The 19,875-nt window shown below is 36.7% G+C and overlaps 1 protein-coding gene and 1 long non-coding RNA gene across 2 annotated transcripts in view; one reads left to right on the top strand and one right to left on the bottom strand.

Annotated features, from left to right (window-relative positions):
* LOC124062876 (sodium-coupled neutral amino acid transporter 3-like) overlaps positions 1 to 11,316 on the bottom strand; it is a 44,966-nt gene extending 33,650 nt beyond the window's left edge. The window contains exon 1 of the mRNA XM_046395925.1: positions 11,138 to 11,316. The gene's annotated coding sequence lies outside the window, so the exon portion shown is untranslated. The remainder of the gene's footprint in view (positions 1 to 11,137) is intronic.
* Positions 11,317 to 17,382: 6,066 nt separating this feature from the next.
* On the top strand, positions 17,383 to 18,744 carry LOC124063469. The gene is made up of 3 exons (XR_006844113.1): positions 17,383 to 17,692; positions 18,294 to 18,386; positions 18,709 to 18,744. It is a non-coding gene; the product is annotated as an uncharacterized LOC124063469 (long non-coding RNA).
* The last annotated feature ends 1,131 nt before the right edge of the window (positions 18,745 to 19,875 follow it).

Genomic DNA, 19,875 nt, shown 5'->3' with positions numbered 1-19,875 from the left:
TATACCTGGTGACAAAAAGGATATAACTCAAAGGATTGCGGATTATGACAAATTGGAGCTGAGAACATTTCAATACACTGACTATAATTCACTGGAATTGGAGCATGATATACTGTAGACCCGGACAATAATTTCTTTTTTAATATCAATAACAACTGCTACTACTACACAAATGAGCAGTTTAACCAGACCATTACAATGGACAGTAAATTATCAATAATCCATTTCAGTTGAAGCAGTCTGTATGCAAACTTTATTAACATAAAGGAATATTTAAGCCATTTAAAAATAAACATTTAAAATTATTACTATATCAGAAACATGCATCAATACAGATAAGGAATGGAGTTTGAACTACAGTATATGGATATGAATTTAACTGTGTAAGCAGAAAGAACAAGAGCGGAGGAGGAGTGGCTGTGTATATAGATAACAAACTGAGTTACAAAATAGTAGAAAATATGACAACTGTGATTGATAATTTATTAGAATGTATAACAATTGTGAGGAAAAAAGCAAAAATGTCATAATCAGCTGTATAGAGCACCAGGCTCTAGTGTTGAAGCATTCAAGAACTGGACTGGGGAAATGTTTTCAAAAACTAATCAAAAAGTTGTTTTCATTTGTGGTGACTTAAATATTGATCTGCTCAATCCAAATAACCATAAAATTATTGATGAATTTATCAATATGATGCACAAATTTAAAAGAATTTATTAAAAAAAAGGGCTAAAGAGTCAGAAAATAAGTATGAAAAATTAGTTAACCAACATTGTCAAGGAATGTAGGAAGGAATACTATAGTAAAATATTATATAATAACAAAAACAATAATAATGGAATATGGAACATATTATGTAGTAAGTATTATTAAAAAGGGTGCTTAACAACAGAGTCACCCACAATATTTTATTAGTAACAATATTAAAAAGGACAATATGGATAATGTGGTCAACAAGACAAGACAAGACAAGACAACTTTATTTGCATACCCTATTTTTACAAGCAGTTTGTCTCAAAGGGCTTAACATAACATCAGCAACATCCTCTGCCCTTCGACCCTCACATCGACTAAGGAAAAACTCCCAGAAAAACTTTTAACAGGAAAAAATGGGAGAAACCTCAGGGTAAGCAACAGAGGAGGGATCCCTCACCCAGGACGGGCAGACGTGCAATGGATGTTGTACAGGCAGCTTTAACAATTTTTTTTTGTAAATGTTGGAAACTTGGCGGGAAAAATTCCTGATCCATTGCTATCTGAGGATTGGGATGATAACCTCATAATGAGAAATCCTAATTCAATATTCCTCACAGCAGTGGAAAAAAAGTTTTTACATTGTAAATAAATGTATCTACTAATTCAAAAGAAATTGATATGAAAGTGTTAAAAAGGTCATTGAGGGGATTTCAAAATCATTAACATACATCTGTAATTTATCATTCCAAACTGATAAATTTCCGAACAAAATGAAAATAGCTAAAGTTGTGCTGCTGTATAAAACCAGGGATAAACATGATTTCACAAATTACAGGTCTGTTTTTCCAATTTTTTTGAAAAATTATTCAATAACAGATTAGACAAATTCATAAAAAACATAAATTAATCTCTGATACTCAATATGGATTTAGAGCCAATAGTTCAACATTACTGGCACTGATAGAACCAATTGAGGAGATCACTAACGCTTTAGATCAAAAACTGCATTCAGTAGGAATATTCATAGACCTTAAAAAAGCATTTGATACAATCAATCATAACATATTAATCAATAAACTTGAACAGTATGGGATCAGGGGTTTAGTTTTGCAGTGGGGGAGAAGTTATTTGAACAACAGGAAACAATTTGTGAAGTTGGGGGAATATTCTTCATCATTCTTGGACATTGTTTGTGGTGTCCCCCAGGGATCAGTATTAGGTCCAAAACTGTTTATACTTTATATAAATGACATATGTAAAGTGTCAAACATTTTAAAACTAGTATTATTTGCAGATGATACTAGTATTTTTTGTTCTGGGAGGGATTTACAAGAACTTCTGGGGAGGGTCACTATTGAAATGTGCAAACTGAAAAGGTGGTTTGACAGGAATAAATTATCATTAAACCTAGGAAAAACCAAATTCATGTTATTCAGTAACTGCAATGAAAATACACAAGTACAAATACCAGTAGATTGGGTGGATATCGAAAGAGTACATAATAACAAGTTTCTTGGGGTAATAATGGATGACAAAATAAACTGGAAGTCACACATAAAACATGTACAGTAGAATCTGTAGAATCTGAGTTTCACAAGATCCTAAAATTAGCCTATAAGTCAACTCCAAACAAGTCAATTTCTAAATGGTATAATGCCTTCTTTTTGGCTAAGAATGAAAACACCTTTTATATTAACGACAAGCTTTCTGGGGAAATCTGGGAGCAAATTTGCAGCTTCCAGTGGTCCTCAACGGACATAGAGTGGAGGGAACACTGCTGGAAAAATGTTATAAGATATTTTAAAACACCTCACCAGGAAAAATACAAGAATAGGAATTCGATATGCTGGAGACAGTGTGGCTCAGTGGAGGCAAACCATTTTCAAATATTCTGGGACTGCCCTAAATTCAATCTATATTGGAATGATATTCATAAGATACTGACTTTGGTATTTAAGACTCAAATACCTAAGAACCTGGAGACTCTTTATCTGGGCCATGTTGGTTTCTTGAAAAAGAAGAGAGACATAAAGCTGCTGCAGGCACTTTTGGGGCGAGTAAAAAATCAATCACTAGAAAATGGCTGAACCCAATCCTTCCCACATTGGGGGATTGGTATGGAATAATTCTGGAAATTTTTATAATGAAAAGATTGACGTATTCCTTGAGGATCCAAAAAGACCAGTTTTATCAGATCTGGAATAAATACATTGAATTTATAGCCCCAATGCGAGCAGAATTTGGATGACTTCACTGATTGCTCTTCTCTTTTAGATAGAAATAACAGAAGTGTAAGATCCCTTGGTTCTATTGTATAAAGTTATATTTCTAATAGAAGGCAAGATGGACATGTATTAGACATCTAAACACGAAAAAAGACTTAAGTAAAAACAGAGGATTATAAGTTACATGAAAACGTCTGTGCAAGTGGATAATGACTTATATGTGTGAATTTGTGTTCAGTCTGTACATGTGGAAGGATATACATAGACTTCTCACAAAGAATGGAATTTGGTTATTTATTTTATATTATTGTTATTTTTTTGTATACTCTCCTCTGTGTATATGTATATACTTTACAAAAAAAAATGTATGGAGTGTTTCCTAATAATATCACCAATGGGGAACATATAAAGGGTGAATAGTATTGGCCTGAAGACAAAACCTTGGGGAACTGTGTGACTAACTTTTGTGAGTATGGACGATGCATCATTAACATGAACAAATTGAGATCAATCTCATGAATAGGACTGAAACCAGCTTAATGCAGTTCCTTTGATGCCAACTAAGTGTTCCAATCTGTGCAATAACATGGAATGGTCAATGGTGTCAAATGTGAGTTTATGTACACACTGACAGAAGCCAATTGAATTTAATAAAGAGATAAATGCTGAGCAAAGGGTATCATTACCATTGTCCACATGGATATTGAAATCGCCCATAATAATTACTTAAAATAAGTACTTAGTTTTAAGGACTTGACTCGATAGAAACTCTGAAAATTCCAGTAGAAATTCAGAGTATGGTCCAGGAGTGCGGCATGCTACAACAATAAAAATTGGTTGTACTATTTTCCAGGTTGGGTGTGAAAGACTAAAAATAAGGCTTTTGAATGAATGACAGTTGACTTTAGGCTTTAGACTGAATGCTCAATGTGAGATGATGGCTTATGTGATCTACAAAGTAAGTTCAGGGGCAGTGTAGGCTGCTTACAAGGTGTGTGTACAGTTGCCATGAGGATGAGACACTCAAGGACTGCACTCACTCTTTAGATTCTGATTTTTTTCCATATCATTCAGTTCCAATTTCTAGATGTCCGCAGCCAGCACATTGATTTAGAATGGTGAACTACTTAGGTGTCCATTAGGAGGAACTGTTTGAATTCATGCAGCCAGTCAGAATTAGTATTCAGTATTCATCCAGACCATGGTTTAAAATAATGTGGATGGATGGATGGATGGATAGGTGAAACTTATTCCAGTTCACTCTCAGTGCTACAATCACTAGATAAACCTGTAAAAAAACTGCACACCACCTGCTCTGAAGCAAACTACTGGGGAAAACCAAAAATAAAACTGAAATAGAGTAAATATTGGACTCACATTCAGCATGTGGCACAGACACCACAAAATGCTAATGCTGAAACTAATGTGTTCCCTGTCTTTTGGATGTACAAACATACTGAAATCAAGGACAACACCTACTACTCTTTTCCTGTTATACAACCACTGATCTGCATTAAAGCTGTACTTGTAGAGTGACCCTCTTTATGTGCATGTTGGAATTCTGAAGTAAAAAAACTGATGATGCTAATAGACTGATGCTGATAAACTTTCCTTTTGTTTTTTGGTTAGAGGAAAAACCTTTGCAGACTTCCAGGCTTTGGGGCACAGAGGCAATTACTTGCTAACATGTTCACCACAACACTTTTAGAAGTTGATGATAAGTCAGTGTTTTTAATATAATTTGTTGAACTGAACTCATTAAGAAATTTAGGAGATGCACATCGTGATGCCAGAAGTAAATGGGATGAAACTGACACTTCTGGTTAACAGCCAAAAAATGTACCAACAATAAAAATCTCTGAGCAGCACAGAGACTTTAACAGTTAAATAATGCTATCTGTTACTGTGACTCATTTCATAATACATTAGCTGCTCTCAGAGCTACTTTTTTGTCCTGTTACTTCTGATTTAGACAGTTGAAGAAAGTGGATTAAACAAGTTCAGTAGCTACAGTCAACCCCATGTCATCGTATCAAAGTATACATCTGAGCCCGTGCCACGAAACAACTCTCCATATGTCTGTGTTTGGTCTGAATGCACTAGTGAAAAAGTAAAACTACAATCACTGCAGCATGAATGGATGAAGCCAGGCGCTGCTAACTTTTCTATAGACATTTGCTTACAGGTAATATCTTGTGTTCCTTGTATTGTTAAAAAAATGTATGAATATAAATTTCAAGGCAAATATGATTACAGCTGAAACCATTACTCACAGCCATTACTCACAACATATGGTTAAAATTCAGTCAGTCCAACTTTTTAAATGATTCCTCTGATTTCTTTAGTCTCCTATGATAATAAACTGAATATCTTTTGTTATTGACTATTGGTTGGACTGTTGGATGGACAAAATAAGCCATCTGAATATTTCAACTCAGGCTTTGGGAAACTGTCTTACTAGATGTACAGAAAGTTAGGATCTGACAGGGCTTGAATACTAACTAGGCAAAGCGGGCAGCTCCCCAAGGCACTTGACTGTTAGTGGCCCTAAGAGCCAGAGGTTTACTCAAGAAGAGCGTTGTGCTATCAGCCATTTACGGAGTAATAACCACACAGTAGTGCCACATCACTTGACACACAGTGGCCCAAAAGCATTTCTCAAATGGGAATGGGTATAGGAAGCATGTAAAATGTAGGTGGGCAATCTAATGCGAACCTGGGGTTGCTCCACTAAAAAAAATTTAACAGAGCAAATATTATACCTTTTAACAGGTGATTTCATATTTTTATACTACATGAGGAAAATCAGAGGTACATTTTGTAATTGTAGATCTACAGGAAGTGATTGGCCCCAGCTAAAATTACAGAATATGATTTGGTTAATTCATAGCCATCTTTAATAATAAAGGCTCACTGTTTATTTAAACTTAAGGATCTCTTTCAGCTTGCATTGAACTGCAATTTCTCTTCAATGAAGGTCTTAAATGTTATCAGATAAATGAGTAAAGTGGAGAGGACAGCTGTAGTTAAAGTGCTCCTATGCATTCTCCACAAACTACATTAACTTCAGATCTTTGGTTCTATGAAGAATCACTGTGGCCTGTGTCTCAAACATTATGTTGTTAGCCAATCATAGTGGCAGCATTACACACATGGCACTTCTACCAGGAAGCACTCCACATAAATATTTAAAAGGCATCAATGTAATGAAAATCAATAGTTAATAACAGATTCAGTGGCATGGGTTTGAGGGGTGTGCAAATCCATCAAGTAACAAAATGACATTATAATAGCTTTGTGGCACTGATTTATACTTTCTGGTTCAACATATATACAATATTTACTAAAATTTCAAAGAATTTAAAATCCAAGGCCACGGCTGCCTTCATCTCTTTTTGTTTCCTTACTTACTTCACTTGTTCTTTTTACCACTCTTTCACTCATTTTAATCTTATTTACAATCTTACTTTCTTCTTTACTAACATATTTCTCTTTTATTACCTTGTATACTCTTTGTACTCAAGTCCTTTTGTGCCAACAGTGTGTCCCACCTTGACTCAGATACCTAGCATCTGGGCAGCACAGAGTCAAAAATAAAAAGAGTTATAAATTAACACCTTCAAAATAAACACTGTACAATATACTGCTATACAGGTTATATACATATCTGCATAGTGGCACATGGTGCCCCATGTAAAAAAAAAAAAACTGAATGATTGTGAGTTCAGTTCCAGCATGTGTCCCTTTGCTGCATGTTGTCCCTTCTCTGTCCTTCCCTTTACCATCACATTTTGGATGTCCAATCAATAAAGGCGTGTAGTAGAATTTCACTGTTCTTTGTTCATTGTTCTTTTCAATGAATGTAATGGATGTGACGATGAATTACTGACACAGTGCTCTAAAAAGAGTGCTTGGTGGATGGACCAATGTCAAAATTAACAGTTTATAAAGTGGGTGGGACTTGTCTCTTTCTCACATAATAGCTGCAATGACCAAGCACAATCATAAGAAATAAAGCAAATGTAAAATAATGAATACATTTTTGTGAGCATCGCAAATATTTCACGCCATTCATATGTGAAGGAAGCTAACAGGAAGTCAACCACCACAACTCGAGAAAGTCTGAAACAGGGACATCTCAGCTGGAGCAGGGCTACCAATGATGAGGAGGCTGTTTTTGTGCAGGTTATGAATCCAATGATTAAAAGCGTGAGAATGATGCTAGCTTTGAACAGTAAAATGGTCACTCTATTCTCCATGTAATTGTCTGAAGAGACGTTACAGTCAGGTCCACATATGCATTTATTACTTCGAGGCTGGATTATTGTAACTCCCTTTTATCAGGTTGCCCCAGTAAATCTCTAAAGACTCTCCAGCTAATCCAGAACACTGCTGCATGATTACTCACAAGAACTAGCATTAGAGATCATATTTCTCCTGTAACTGGCTTCTCTACATTGGCTGCCTGTAAAATGCTGAATAGAGTTTAAAATTCTTCTCTTCACATATAAAGCCCTGAACGGCCAGGCACCATCATATCTTAAAGAGTTGATAGTACCCTGTTATCCCACCAGAGCTTTTCGTTCCCAAGGTGCAGGTTTACTTGTTGTTCCTAGAGTCTTCAAAAGTAGACTGGGAACCAGAGCCTTTAGTTATCAAGTTCCTCTACTGTGGAACCCTCTTTCTTTCTCTCCCTCTCTTTCTGCACACATTTATATCCCATTAATGCAAGTTACTAACACAACTTCTCCCCTGGAGTCCGTGTGCTTTCTCATCTCGCAGGTTCCCATGGATTGTGATTGGACCTCCTGCTGTGGTCCTGCTTGAAACCTACTGCAATTACTACTGTTTAGTCATATATTTATTTTAATTCTATTACTACTATGGCTACAGCTACTACCATTTGTATTGTTGCTACTATTGTTATCACAATCACCATAGAGTAACTTCTGTACCTTCTACATCATTATCATTATCATTATCTACAGTTCCAGTACTTCTCCAGTACTTCTGGTATCATTGCTTTTTTTTAGAAGAAGAAGAAAAAGAATCACTTTATTGACAGTATATATATTTTCACATACACACACTGAATCTGTCCTCTGCATTTGACCCATCCCTAGTTGAACACACATGCAACACCCGGCAAATTACATGCTGTGAAACACACACAGGAGCAGTGGGCAGCATCAAGCGCCCGGGGAGCATATTGGGGGGTTAAGTGCTCAAAGGCACATCAGCTGGCTAATGGAGGGGGGGAGCATTTTTCGCATTAATCACTCCACCACACCCAAATTTTTCCTTCCCGTTCGATAGGGGAATTGAACCGGTGACCCTCCGATCACAAGCCGCTTCTCCAACCTCTAGGCCACAGCTACACATCTCTGTTTTTGTGCTCCTTCTCTTCTCCCCCCTCTCTCTCTCTCTCTCTTTATCTCTTTCAACCCAACCAGTCAAGACAGATGGCTGTCCACCTAGAGCTGGGGTCTTCTCCGAGGTTTCTGCCTTCTAAAAGGCACTCGCCACTGTTCATGGAGGTATGTTGGATTCTCTGTATTACAAAGTTTAGTTAAACTGTGTGTGGTCTAGACCTGCTCTAATTGGAAATGAGATAACCTTTGTTGTGAATTGGCACTATATAAATAAACTGACTTGAATTGAATATGTTTGAATATGTGTACGTTTTTTGGCATTTGAACTCTGTACATCACCACATTGAATTTGAAATGAAACACTCAAGATATGAGCACATTCCATTTCAAATAAAAACAATACAGTTGGTTGCATTATATTACAGGATGTTTTGTATTGGTAGACCCATTCCAGAAAACCCCAGTAAAAGGCAACGTGACTTTACAGATAAGAGGCTGGAGTGAAGCCAAATCTCAACGGCTACAGTTGTGGCTATCTCCTCTCTGTAGGCCTCAGTAACAGACAGAGTGATAACAGCTGAGAATGACCTCCCTGCTCAAACATGACTGAACTGTCTCCTCAGACATTGACTTTTTGGACAATGGTCGTTATATGGATTCTATTTGTAAATACTGTCCATACGTACAGAGGTATTTACATTACATTTTCATGCTATCATGCACTTCATTTGCGTTATTAAATATATTCATGTTTCCCAGAGAAAAATAAAAAAAATATTTTCTAATTAGAAGAAAATATATGTATTATGGTAATGCCATGTTGTTCGGATGGCATAGCAATCACAACACATAGTAATCGCTGCACTGTGCACAACTGAATTGTGTGTGTGCTTAAATGCATCCCCTTAAACATGACAGTTGACATTGTGAGTTACCTGATCCAGATCTGAATCACATTATCTCTGATTATTGGACACACAACATTGATCCTACTTTAAAACACAGATTCATATTTGCACTATATTTCATCATTATAAAATGGTAGAATGAGAGTTTTGATGTGGTTGAAATTAAATGATGTACTTCTGTTGCTTAATAAATTTCACAGTTATTACGCACATTATTGATAACTTGTCTGAACCTGTTTTTATATTATATAATTCAATATGTTTAACTATACAGAACTTTGCAACATCCAAAATTCCAGTTGTGTGTTCCAGTTGAGTATATAAAAGTTGAACAATTTCCTGTGGCTGTCTGCTCACCTGACACTCAGTGAGTTATTATCATGTAGATACACCCACCCACCCTATGAACCAATCAGCTTAAATAGTTTTTTGGCAATGCCTTTTGGCCAAAGACATACAACTGAAAACAGACACAGTGATGTAGCACATGCTTTCGGTGGATCACTGAGAATTAAATCTTTATTTATGAAATAAAAATAGCCAGTGAAGAACATTACTTTAACCTTATAATTTACATTACAATGTCCAAAAGTGGGTTTAACCTAATTACGTCTGCATGGAAACTAGCAGGTGTAATATAAAAATTGATATGATTACACTAAACTGAATAGCTGTTAAGTAGGTAAGCAAATAGTTCAAAAAGACTAGTTTGACATTTCATGAGTGTGCTAGCTTTCTGTCTTAGAGTAAGATGTCAGAGATAAATTTGCACATCTACCCTAGTTTAACATAAAAAATTAAAGCAGGGGAAAACAGTTCATTTGACTCAAGTTCAAAACTCATCATTTCACATGTAGTATCTATTTGTTTTGTTTATTTAATCTGCAAGATGTAAAAATGACAATTTGGGTTTTATTACTTCTCTGTTTGTGTTGTCTGTTTTTGGTATCTATCTATCTATCGCATCTCTTGTCAAGAAAATGAATTGTTATATGTCCTAAAATACAGAACACTTTTATTAAGGCATTTCTTGCACATTCATAATCATGTTTATACAAAAAATATTTTAATGACACTGATGTCTACCACAAGATGAAACATATGGTGTAAAATGTGTGTCCAAATGAAACCCTGATCTATTTTCCAGGTGGGGAATGTGGAGATACACAGATTGTGCAATACAGTCATCTTTTTCATGTTTCATGTTTTTAGTCTTTTTCTTCTTTTAATGTACAGCACATGAAACTCTGAGTTCAGATCTACAGTATGACAATCATCTGATGAGGCTCATGTTTACCACAACATCAGCAAAACTGTAACTGTTTGTTTTGTTGTTATTGTTTTTTATGTTCATTTTTTTCTTTTATGTGTAGTTGTTGACATAGTCTATATCTTTTTTTATTTGGTTTCTATCAAGATTCTGCATTTCTCATTTCGCAAAGAAAAATGTAAAATTGCCAAGATTAAGATAATCAGGAAGATTGCAGATGTAATTTATACACACTACATTATATAAACTAACAAGTTGCAATATGGCATCCTTTGATTTTGTTAACAAAATTTTAATTATTTATTTAAAAAATAATCACTAACAAAAATTAAAGTGTTGATATATGACAAAAATGGTTGAAGTAATGCTCAAGCTTATTTATAGTAAGTTAGGCTACTTTAAATGTATAATATATGAACTTAAAAAAAAAACAGTACCAAGAACTGAGTGTCAAACTGTTCAGACTGCTCACATCTGGAACACAACTGCATAATTTGTGAATACAACTACTTTAGTGAGTCTGATTAACCTTTCCAAATCAAAGCCTCTGAGCACTGGCTGGTGCCACTAAAAAAGCTGTGCTCTTCTCCCATGGTTCTTCACTCTTCCTGAGTGGATCTCTTGAAGTTTCCAAACTACGTGGCAACACAATATTGAGAGACTTACCTCCAGAAACAGGGTCAGCTGACTGTATACCAGAGAGGCAACCTGTGAGACGAAGTCCTGGGATCTGACGTGTAGTTTGGGTTGGGAGGATGGTAATGCTGGTCTGTTGGTGCTTGGAGCTTTGGAGCCCAGCAGAGAAGCACAGACTGTTTCAGGAAGAGGTTGGGAAGAGGGGAGCCAATGTGGAAACAGGCACTAAAGAGGGAGGGCTACTGAAAATGACGGTTTCAAATTACTTGTCACATGTAGAGGCAATCCTCTTCCTTTCAAAAAATAAATAAACAAAGAAAACAAGTCAACTGTGAATTTCTCTCAGGGCTCTGTCTGCAGGGAATTTACTGGGCTTCTATGGCCTGCTTATACAGCTGGATCTATTGAATTGTTGTCCATGTTTCTACTGTCTATGCTCTTCTCCTGTCTCTGAGTTATGGTAAGAGTGGAAATATGGTGAGGTGATAGGCAGAGAGTTGCAAAAAAGCTTGGCTGCTGGTGGGCAGTTCTACAGTAGAAGAAAGAAATCAAAACTGGAATAAGCTAGGTCTATTAGAATGTTTCGCAGAAAGGTAAATATGTAAACCAGCTTTACCCAGAAGTGCCTGTGGTGACCTGGCTCATTCAGCTGAACAGAGCCATTTGAAATAACACATGGCTAAGGATGCACACATTCCCATGGTTATTTTGGTGTATTGTGTCCACACAGGAACACAGTTTCAGCTGAGTGAGCGCTAATCTACTCCATTAAGTGTGTGTGTGAAGGTTTGGTTGCCTTAACTATATTCCTCAATTCATCACTGTATGTGTGTAAAATTTTGACTTGTGATGAAAAGGTGCATTTAAGTAAGTGATCTATGTATTTGAATACTGTTGAGTACATCTGGTGAGATATAAATTTAAAACAAAACCTTCAAAAACACCCATTACTAACCTGTTGCATGGGAAGATGAGGGGTACTCCTGTAATTAAAGTAAAGGGTTTGGTCTAGACCTGGTCTAATTGGAAAGTTTCATGATACAATTTCTGTTGTGAATTGGAGCCATATAAATAAACTGACTTGAATTGACTTAGTATGTCACTTCCATAGGGCTGGGGGACTCACAAACAGTGGTAGAAAAAGTATTAAGATCCTTAAAATCAATAAAAGTACCAGTACCACTGTGTAAACATACTGTATCCAAGTAAAGGTCCTACATTGACAATGTTATTTCATTAAGATAATTTAAGTATTACCGGCAAAATACACTTAATGCATAAATAGTAAAAATACCTATTGTGCAGTAAATGTTCTCTGTCACTACTAAGGTTAACATTATTATTTTTATTATTACTACTGTGTTTCGATTGACACTCCCTTTCAAACTGATTGTCTTATAATTTTGGTGTCTCTAAGGAAACTGTTCCACGTATGATGTATCATCACAGTTTGAAATGTTTTTGCCTTGATTTAGACACCAGATAACCATTGTCATGTGCAGGTGTAGTGTGGACTCAAAGCCGAGGCTCAGAGCCATAAAACATTAAATTCTAAGTTTTAGCTGTGTCTAATTGTTCAGGAAAAATCAGGAAACTATAGACAAAGAAGCAATTCTGCTTTGCACAGAATTGTGACTGCGTCGGGCGAGGATTTTCCGAGCACGTTTGGATAATTTTTCATACTCTCTCGACTTTTTATTTGAGCGTTATCATTTTTCGTTACAGTCACTGCAACACATTCACAACCTCATCCGTCCTCACATCACTCACATCACCCACCGTGGCCGTGCACTCACCACTGAACAAATACTTTGCATAGCTCTACGTTTTTTTTCAAACGGGAGTGTTCTGTACAACATTGGAGATGCAGAACACATAAGTAAGGCAACTGTTTACAGAGCTGTCAGAAAGGTCCGCTTTGCTCTGAAACGATTTCTCTCAGTTTTCGTTGTTTTTCTTGTGAACAAGCCTGTGAGAGCCATCAAAGAAGAGTTCCAGGGTATTGCGGGTAAATAATTTCAAATGAATAATAACTTTTCTGTTAATAACATGTTGCTGTGACCTTTGGGAGCAAAAATTTGTATGTCTTTTAGGATTTCCAAATGTGATTGGCTTCATTGATGGCACTCACATTCCTATCACTGCTCCTTCAGAAAATGAAGGAGATTCTGCAAATAGGACGTCCTTCCACAGCATTAATGTGCAGGTACATACATTGACTACTACCTTTAAATGTCAGAGCACAAACATTTCAACTAACCTGTCTCATTTTTTGTACTGTTAAGATCATTTGTGATGCAGCTCATATAATCACAAATGTGGAAGCCAAGTGGCCTGGGTCTGTGCATCGAGAGTCTACTCTGAGCAACAGACTGGACTGTGGCAAGTGGTCTGAAACATTGCACTGGTGGCTGTTTGTCACCGTAAAGATCTTTATCTAGTTTGTCTGTGAAAAATATCAGTACTAAATAAATGTGACTTTAATTGCAGGAGAGATTGAAGGCTTCCTTCTGGGTGACAGGGGTTACCCCTGCCAATCCACACTCATAACCCCTTACCCAGACCCTCAACCAGGCCCCCAGCAGCACTTCAATGTGACACTGCAGGACAAGAGCCAGGGTAGAGATGACTATAGGCCTGCTGAAAGCCCGTTTCCAGTGCTTACGTCATCTCAGAGTAACCCCTGAGAGAGCCTGTGACATAAGTGTGGCTTGTGTTATTCTCCATAATATTGTGACTATTAGAGGAGAGCACTCTGAACACTCTGCCCTACAAACAGAAGACCATGAGGAGGACCCCATCCACCTCCCAGAAAACCGGGATGGAAGAGCAATCAGAGATCTCATATGCAATAATCATTTTCCAGATTAAATCAATAAAAGCACAACCACATAGAGTAAATGACCACACTGTCACATATTAATTTTATTTAGTCTTCCTTATATCCTACAGACAGAGAGAGACAAAGAGAACATTTTTCTGTTAGTTTTTCATATTGTTCCAATAATAAATTAAATTTAGCTGTGACTGCACACCCACCTCTAACTTGTATTTAAGTATCTCGATTTCTAGATCTGCCAGATCAGCCAAGTGTACCATTTCCTTATCTGTTTTTTCATTCTGTTTAAGGAGATGTTTTCTGTATAACTCCTTGACTGGTAACTGGAAATCTATAAGAATGACATTAAGTCATATTGTTCTACATGTGCAATTGTACAGAATTAAACTCTGTTGTTTACTGAAGCTCTCACTGTGTTCATTTGTTATGCAGAATTTGATGGACCCTCTTCATGCTGTCCAGTTACGCTCTGTTAAAAAAGAATACCAATGTCAGCTTCCATGTCAATATAAATCCATACAAGAATGTCACATGTACATGTAAAGCTGATCTAATATGATACCTCTGTAGGCCTCTCTGTGACAGCAGACACAGTGTCTTCATCTTCATTATCCTTTGAAGACAAACATTTTATTCTGTGAACTTTATACTATTATTGGTTATGAGTTTTGGTGTGTTGAGTTACTTCTCTCAGGGTTTGTCAACTCAGAGTTAACATTCATACTCAGAGTTTGTGGAACCTCCCTCATGAAATGGAATTCAGGTCTTGTTATATTGTTACTTTGTTCTAATGATTTTCTGTTTTCTTAGCCTAGCTTCAGTCTAGAGACTTTTTGTTTCCTAGTTTAGTGTAGGTTTTTTCCTCTGTGAAGAGTGATTTTCATTTTGTACTTTTTGAATAAAGACTTTATTTTGAAACTTTGAGAGTCGTGCCCACGTTTTCTCTTTAACACTATAGCCAGGCTGACAAAGAGTCACAGCTCTGTCGAACCTTGTATTCCTGCAGCTCTTAGTAGTGAAGACTTCATGAGTTTCTTCACCAATAAAATCAATAACATTAGAGAAAAAAATCAATAAAGATCTCCCCAGAATAGCCGATATAGTGCCATCTCTAGAAACCTCTTTTAATCCTACTCCATCTCTGGACAGGTTCCTGCCCATAGACCTCCCCGAGCTGACCTCCAACATTAACAAATCTAACCCAACTACATGTCTCTTAGACCCCTTGATTGGCGTTTCCTTCTTAGATCAGATCAACTTATCTTTAACAACAGGTTATGTACCACAGGCGTTTAAAGCCGCTGTCATTAGACCTTTGCTTAAAAAACCTTCACTTGACCCAGGCATCTTAGCAAACTATAAGCCGATATCCAACCTCCCGTTTTTATCTAAAATACTTGAAAGAGTGGTTGCAAATCAGTTAATTGATCACCTAACTGATCATCTACACGGGAACAGTCTGTTTGAAACGTTTCAGTCTGGTTTCAGAGACCATCACAGCACAGAAACAGCACTGGATAAAGCTACAAATGACCTCCTCATGGCATCAGACCACAGACTTGTCTCCATACTTGTTCTACTGGATCTCAGTGCTGCTTTCCACACTGTAGATCAGTGAACATTTTATTACACAGATTAGAACATGAGACACACAGGGACTGCGTTACACTGGTTTAAATCATATTTAACAGATAGATTTCACTTTGTTCACGTTAATGATGTTTCCTCTTCACATGAAAGGGTTAGCCTCAATGTTCCACAGGGTTCAGTGCTTGGGCCGATCCTGTTCACCTTATACATACTCCCTCTAGGAAATATTATTCAGAAACATGGCATAAACTTTCATTGTTATGCTGATGACACTCAGCTGTACTTATCCTTAAAGCCTGAAGAAACAGAGCCGTTAGCCAGACTCCAGGCATGTCTTAAGGACATAAAGGACTGGATGACCTCCAATTTTTTATTATTAAACTCAGACAAAACTGAGGTCATTGTTCTAGGCCCCAAACATCTTAGAACTAGAATAGCTGATAATATTCTTTCTCTAGGCGGCATTACTTTGGCCTCCAGTACGACCGCGAGGAACCTCAGCGTTATTTTTGATCAGGACGTGTCATTTATTCATCACATTAAACAGACCTCTAAGACCGCCTTCTTTCACCTCCATAATATTGCTAAGATTAGGAGCGTCCTGTCTCAGAGTGATGCTGAAAAACTTGTTCATGCTGTCCTTACCTCTAGGCTGGACTACTGCAACTCATTATTGTCAGAATGTCCAAATTACTTAATAGCCTGCAGCTGATCCAGAATGCAGCAGCTAGAGTTTTAACAGGAATCCATAAAAGGGATCATATCTCCCCCATCTTAGCTTCTCTTCACTGGCTTCTGGTAAAATTAAGAATAGACTTTAAAATTCTCCTACTTACATATAAGGCCCTAAATGGACTAGCCCCATCATACCTGCAGGATCTAATAGTCCCATGTATTCCCAATAGAACACTCAGATCACAGAGTGCAGGTTTACTTGCAGTTCTCAGAATTCCGAAAAGTAGAATGGGAGGACGAGCCTTTAGCTATCAGGCACCCTTACTGTGGAACCAGTTGCCAGTCTGGGTTTGACAGGCAGACACCACCTCCACTTTTAAGACTAAGCTTAAAACCTTTCTGTTTAGTAAAGCATATAGTTAGCCTCAAACAAAGTGTGTAGGGCTGGTAGGCATAGTTACCGTCACTTCGTGATATACAGCCACAAGTAGAATAGGTCTGACTGACTGTTAATCTTTAAATCTCTATCATAGCTATGCTGCTATAGGCATACGACCAACCCAATGTCTACTGTTGACATCTGCCTGTCATTCTTCTATGCACCGACTATGGGCAGGGTGGTTTTCCCTTGTGGGCCGGGTCCTGCTTGGGGTTTCCTCAGCATTTCACCATACAGCATTTCATTATAATTTATAATTTAACATGTGAAATGTTAAAATCATATTGAGGTGGTATGGAAAGTGAAACTGAACGGATGAATGACATGAAAACTAAAAAATTTTATGAGTTGAGATTTTGTTTTATTTGTCTTTTTAGTAATGTTGTTCTCATGTTGTTAATTGCTTTCCTGCATGTACAACATCCATTGCACGTCTGCCCGTCCTGGGTGAGGGATCCCTCCTCTGTTGCTCACCCTGAGGTTTCTTCCATTTTTTCCTGTTAAAGGTTTTTCTGGGAGTTTTTCCTTAGTCGATGTGAGGGTCAAAGGGCAGAGGATGTTGCTGATGTTATGTTAAGCCCTTTGAGACAAACTGCTTGTAAAAATGGGCTATACAAATAAAGTCTTGTCATGTCTTGTCTACATGCACATATATGACCCTAAATATGGCATACATGCAACATATATTCTGCATATATTTCCTTTCCATGTGGGTCAGTCGTGCACTGTAAACCCAGATTTTAGTTTTAATTAAGCTTTTCAGTAGTCATTAGTTAATCTTTTGTGTTTAGTAAAAAGTGGGTCTCATTACAAAATACAATTCGTTGATTGCAATATTTAAGTGAAATGTTTAATCCAACGATCATGTTTAGTAGACATTACACACTATGTTATGTTTATGCGAGGGGAGGAGTTTATTCGAAATTTGAACATCGCTGTTAGTGTCAACTGTCCTGTGGCTGCTGCGCGCTGAAACCAACTGAGACAGAGGATTTTTCTGGAACGGAGGGCTTTTGGAGTGCGACTTCATACCAAGTGACAGGTGAGTGTTTTAGTACACTCCCGTATCTTCTTGGGAAAGATGTTTATTCGAAAGACCGGTGGAGTGACAGCAGTTTACCTAAACGCACGAGTTAGCTCTATATTGAAGTCTTTGTAGCTCTCACCATTTCAGTTTAACTAAGGTTAGCATTAATGTTAATGCTAATGTTAATAATGTTAATTAATTGTTTTGTAGCATTCAAGTTCAAGCCATTGTTGTGCTACAACCTTAGCATTCAGGGCAACGTTTCTGCTGAGGCAATGTCGAACGAAAAAGTTAGCATTTAGGTTATTATTATTCTTATTGTTTTGTCAAGCCACTGTTTAGCTAAACAGAGAGCACTTAATGGTTAATACATGCTTGTGTCGAGATTTTAAAAGAACGGTCAAAAGCTTTTTTCACTTCACCTGTTTTAGTTTATGATTTTCAATGATGCCGTGGAACTGTAAGTAGCTGTTCGAAAAATAGTCAGGGCTGTCTCAGAAAGCAATGTCATAACAAATTTTTTTTGGCAAGGATGGCCCCTTATCAACCACTAAAAGAAGAGCAACATATTCTAACATATTCTGTTCTAACATGTATTGTCATATTACTCCCTAAGACTAATGAACCAGCTGACATCTGCACACTGGTGCTCAGAGGACTTCCTCTTCTGCTTGGTGACAAGCCTACAGACTTCTACAAAACATGCATTGTAAGTATCCTCTCAATATCTGTTAAATTACCATTATTCAATAAGTCTCATTTTTGATAGTTATCAAAATGATGATTATTTTTTGCTTTTTTCCTCGTACCTTTTCCATTTAGACCCATCAAATACAGCACAAAACGGCCTTTTATCCAGTTGTTCCAGTTATCTTTTGTACAATCTTTTCGTCCAGTTTCTGCTTAGGTTCACTCTGATGTGTTGTGTCTAACAAAATTCAATTGTATTCTATTAATTGTAATTAATTCTATTGTATTTTCCAACAATATCAATAATTGTTTAATAAGAATATGATTTTATCTTTTGTTAGGGTGATGATGGTGACTCGCTCCACCAAGTTGACATTTGGATCCTCATTGTTGAACAAGAAAGGTACTGTGCTGTTGCCTCCCCTCAATTTCAGTCCATCATCCTTTAAGATTGTCATTGAGGGAGAACCTGTCGTGGACAGTCTTCAGGACTTGCCAAAGGCTGTGTGCATCCTGTTTGGACTGATACACGCATTACACCTTAACTATCCCAAGTCCATGAAAAACACCTTCCACTTCATCCAGCAGGTGCTCCTGATGTTGGGCCATACTGACCTGAAACCTAGATTACATTGGCAAACCAGCTGACAATTTAAAGGAAAAATATCTACAGGGCCATATCAGAAAGCCTCAAGTTGTACCTGTTTGGTCTCCCTGTATTGAGGTGCAAATATTTGCATTCCAGATTTTGTGGATTTGTTCTGACCACTATTTTGTTAAAAACAATAATGAATGCAATGCTTTTACTGCTCTTTATTCTGCATTCTATTAGATCTGACGCAGGCATATCTCCAGCTGATGATTGTTTATATTAGTCTTTCATGGTTAATCATTTGTATTCTGATATTTTATGAAAGACCAGAGAAAAATTTCTGTTTTCATATAAACAGTTTGTTTGAAATAACAAAAAAGCATCAAGAAATGATGTTCCCAGTATTGTATTGAAGAACTTATCTGTCTTGACCATTAAACCAACAACCTGGCCTCAACCTTTAAACTTTACTAAGACAGGAAAAAAAAGTTTTGATTTTTGTTTGTCCACTGTAAACTTGTGCCACTGTATTCACTGTTCCTTTGAGTCCAGACAGTTAAACCATTTTAATGCCTCTTTTTAACCTGTTTTTACAAATGTGACAAGTTAATGTTGTTGCAGCCAATTATTTCGAAAATAAAACATGTTGAACCCAATGAATTGATGTTCTGGATTATTATTTCTTTCTTATTTTATTGTATAAAATACAATAATAAAAAACTACTAAAAATTAGTTTAAAAATCATTTTAAGTAATGAGAAATAATACATATTAGTTTTTTGATATATATATCTATATAGATATATATATATACATATATATATAGATATATATATATATATATATATATATATATAGATATATAGATATATATATATATAGATATATATAGATATATATATCTATATATAGATAT

The sequence above is a fragment of the Scatophagus argus genome, chromosome 8, assembly GCF_020382885.2.
Source record: "Scatophagus argus isolate fScaArg1 chromosome 8, fScaArg1.pri, whole genome shotgun sequence".
In the NCBI taxonomy this organism is placed as follows: Eukaryota; Metazoa; Chordata; class Actinopteri; family Scatophagidae; genus Scatophagus; species Scatophagus argus.
The sequence above is the reverse complement of the archived record's forward strand: the minus strand, read 5'-3'. Positions and strand labels throughout refer to the sequence as shown.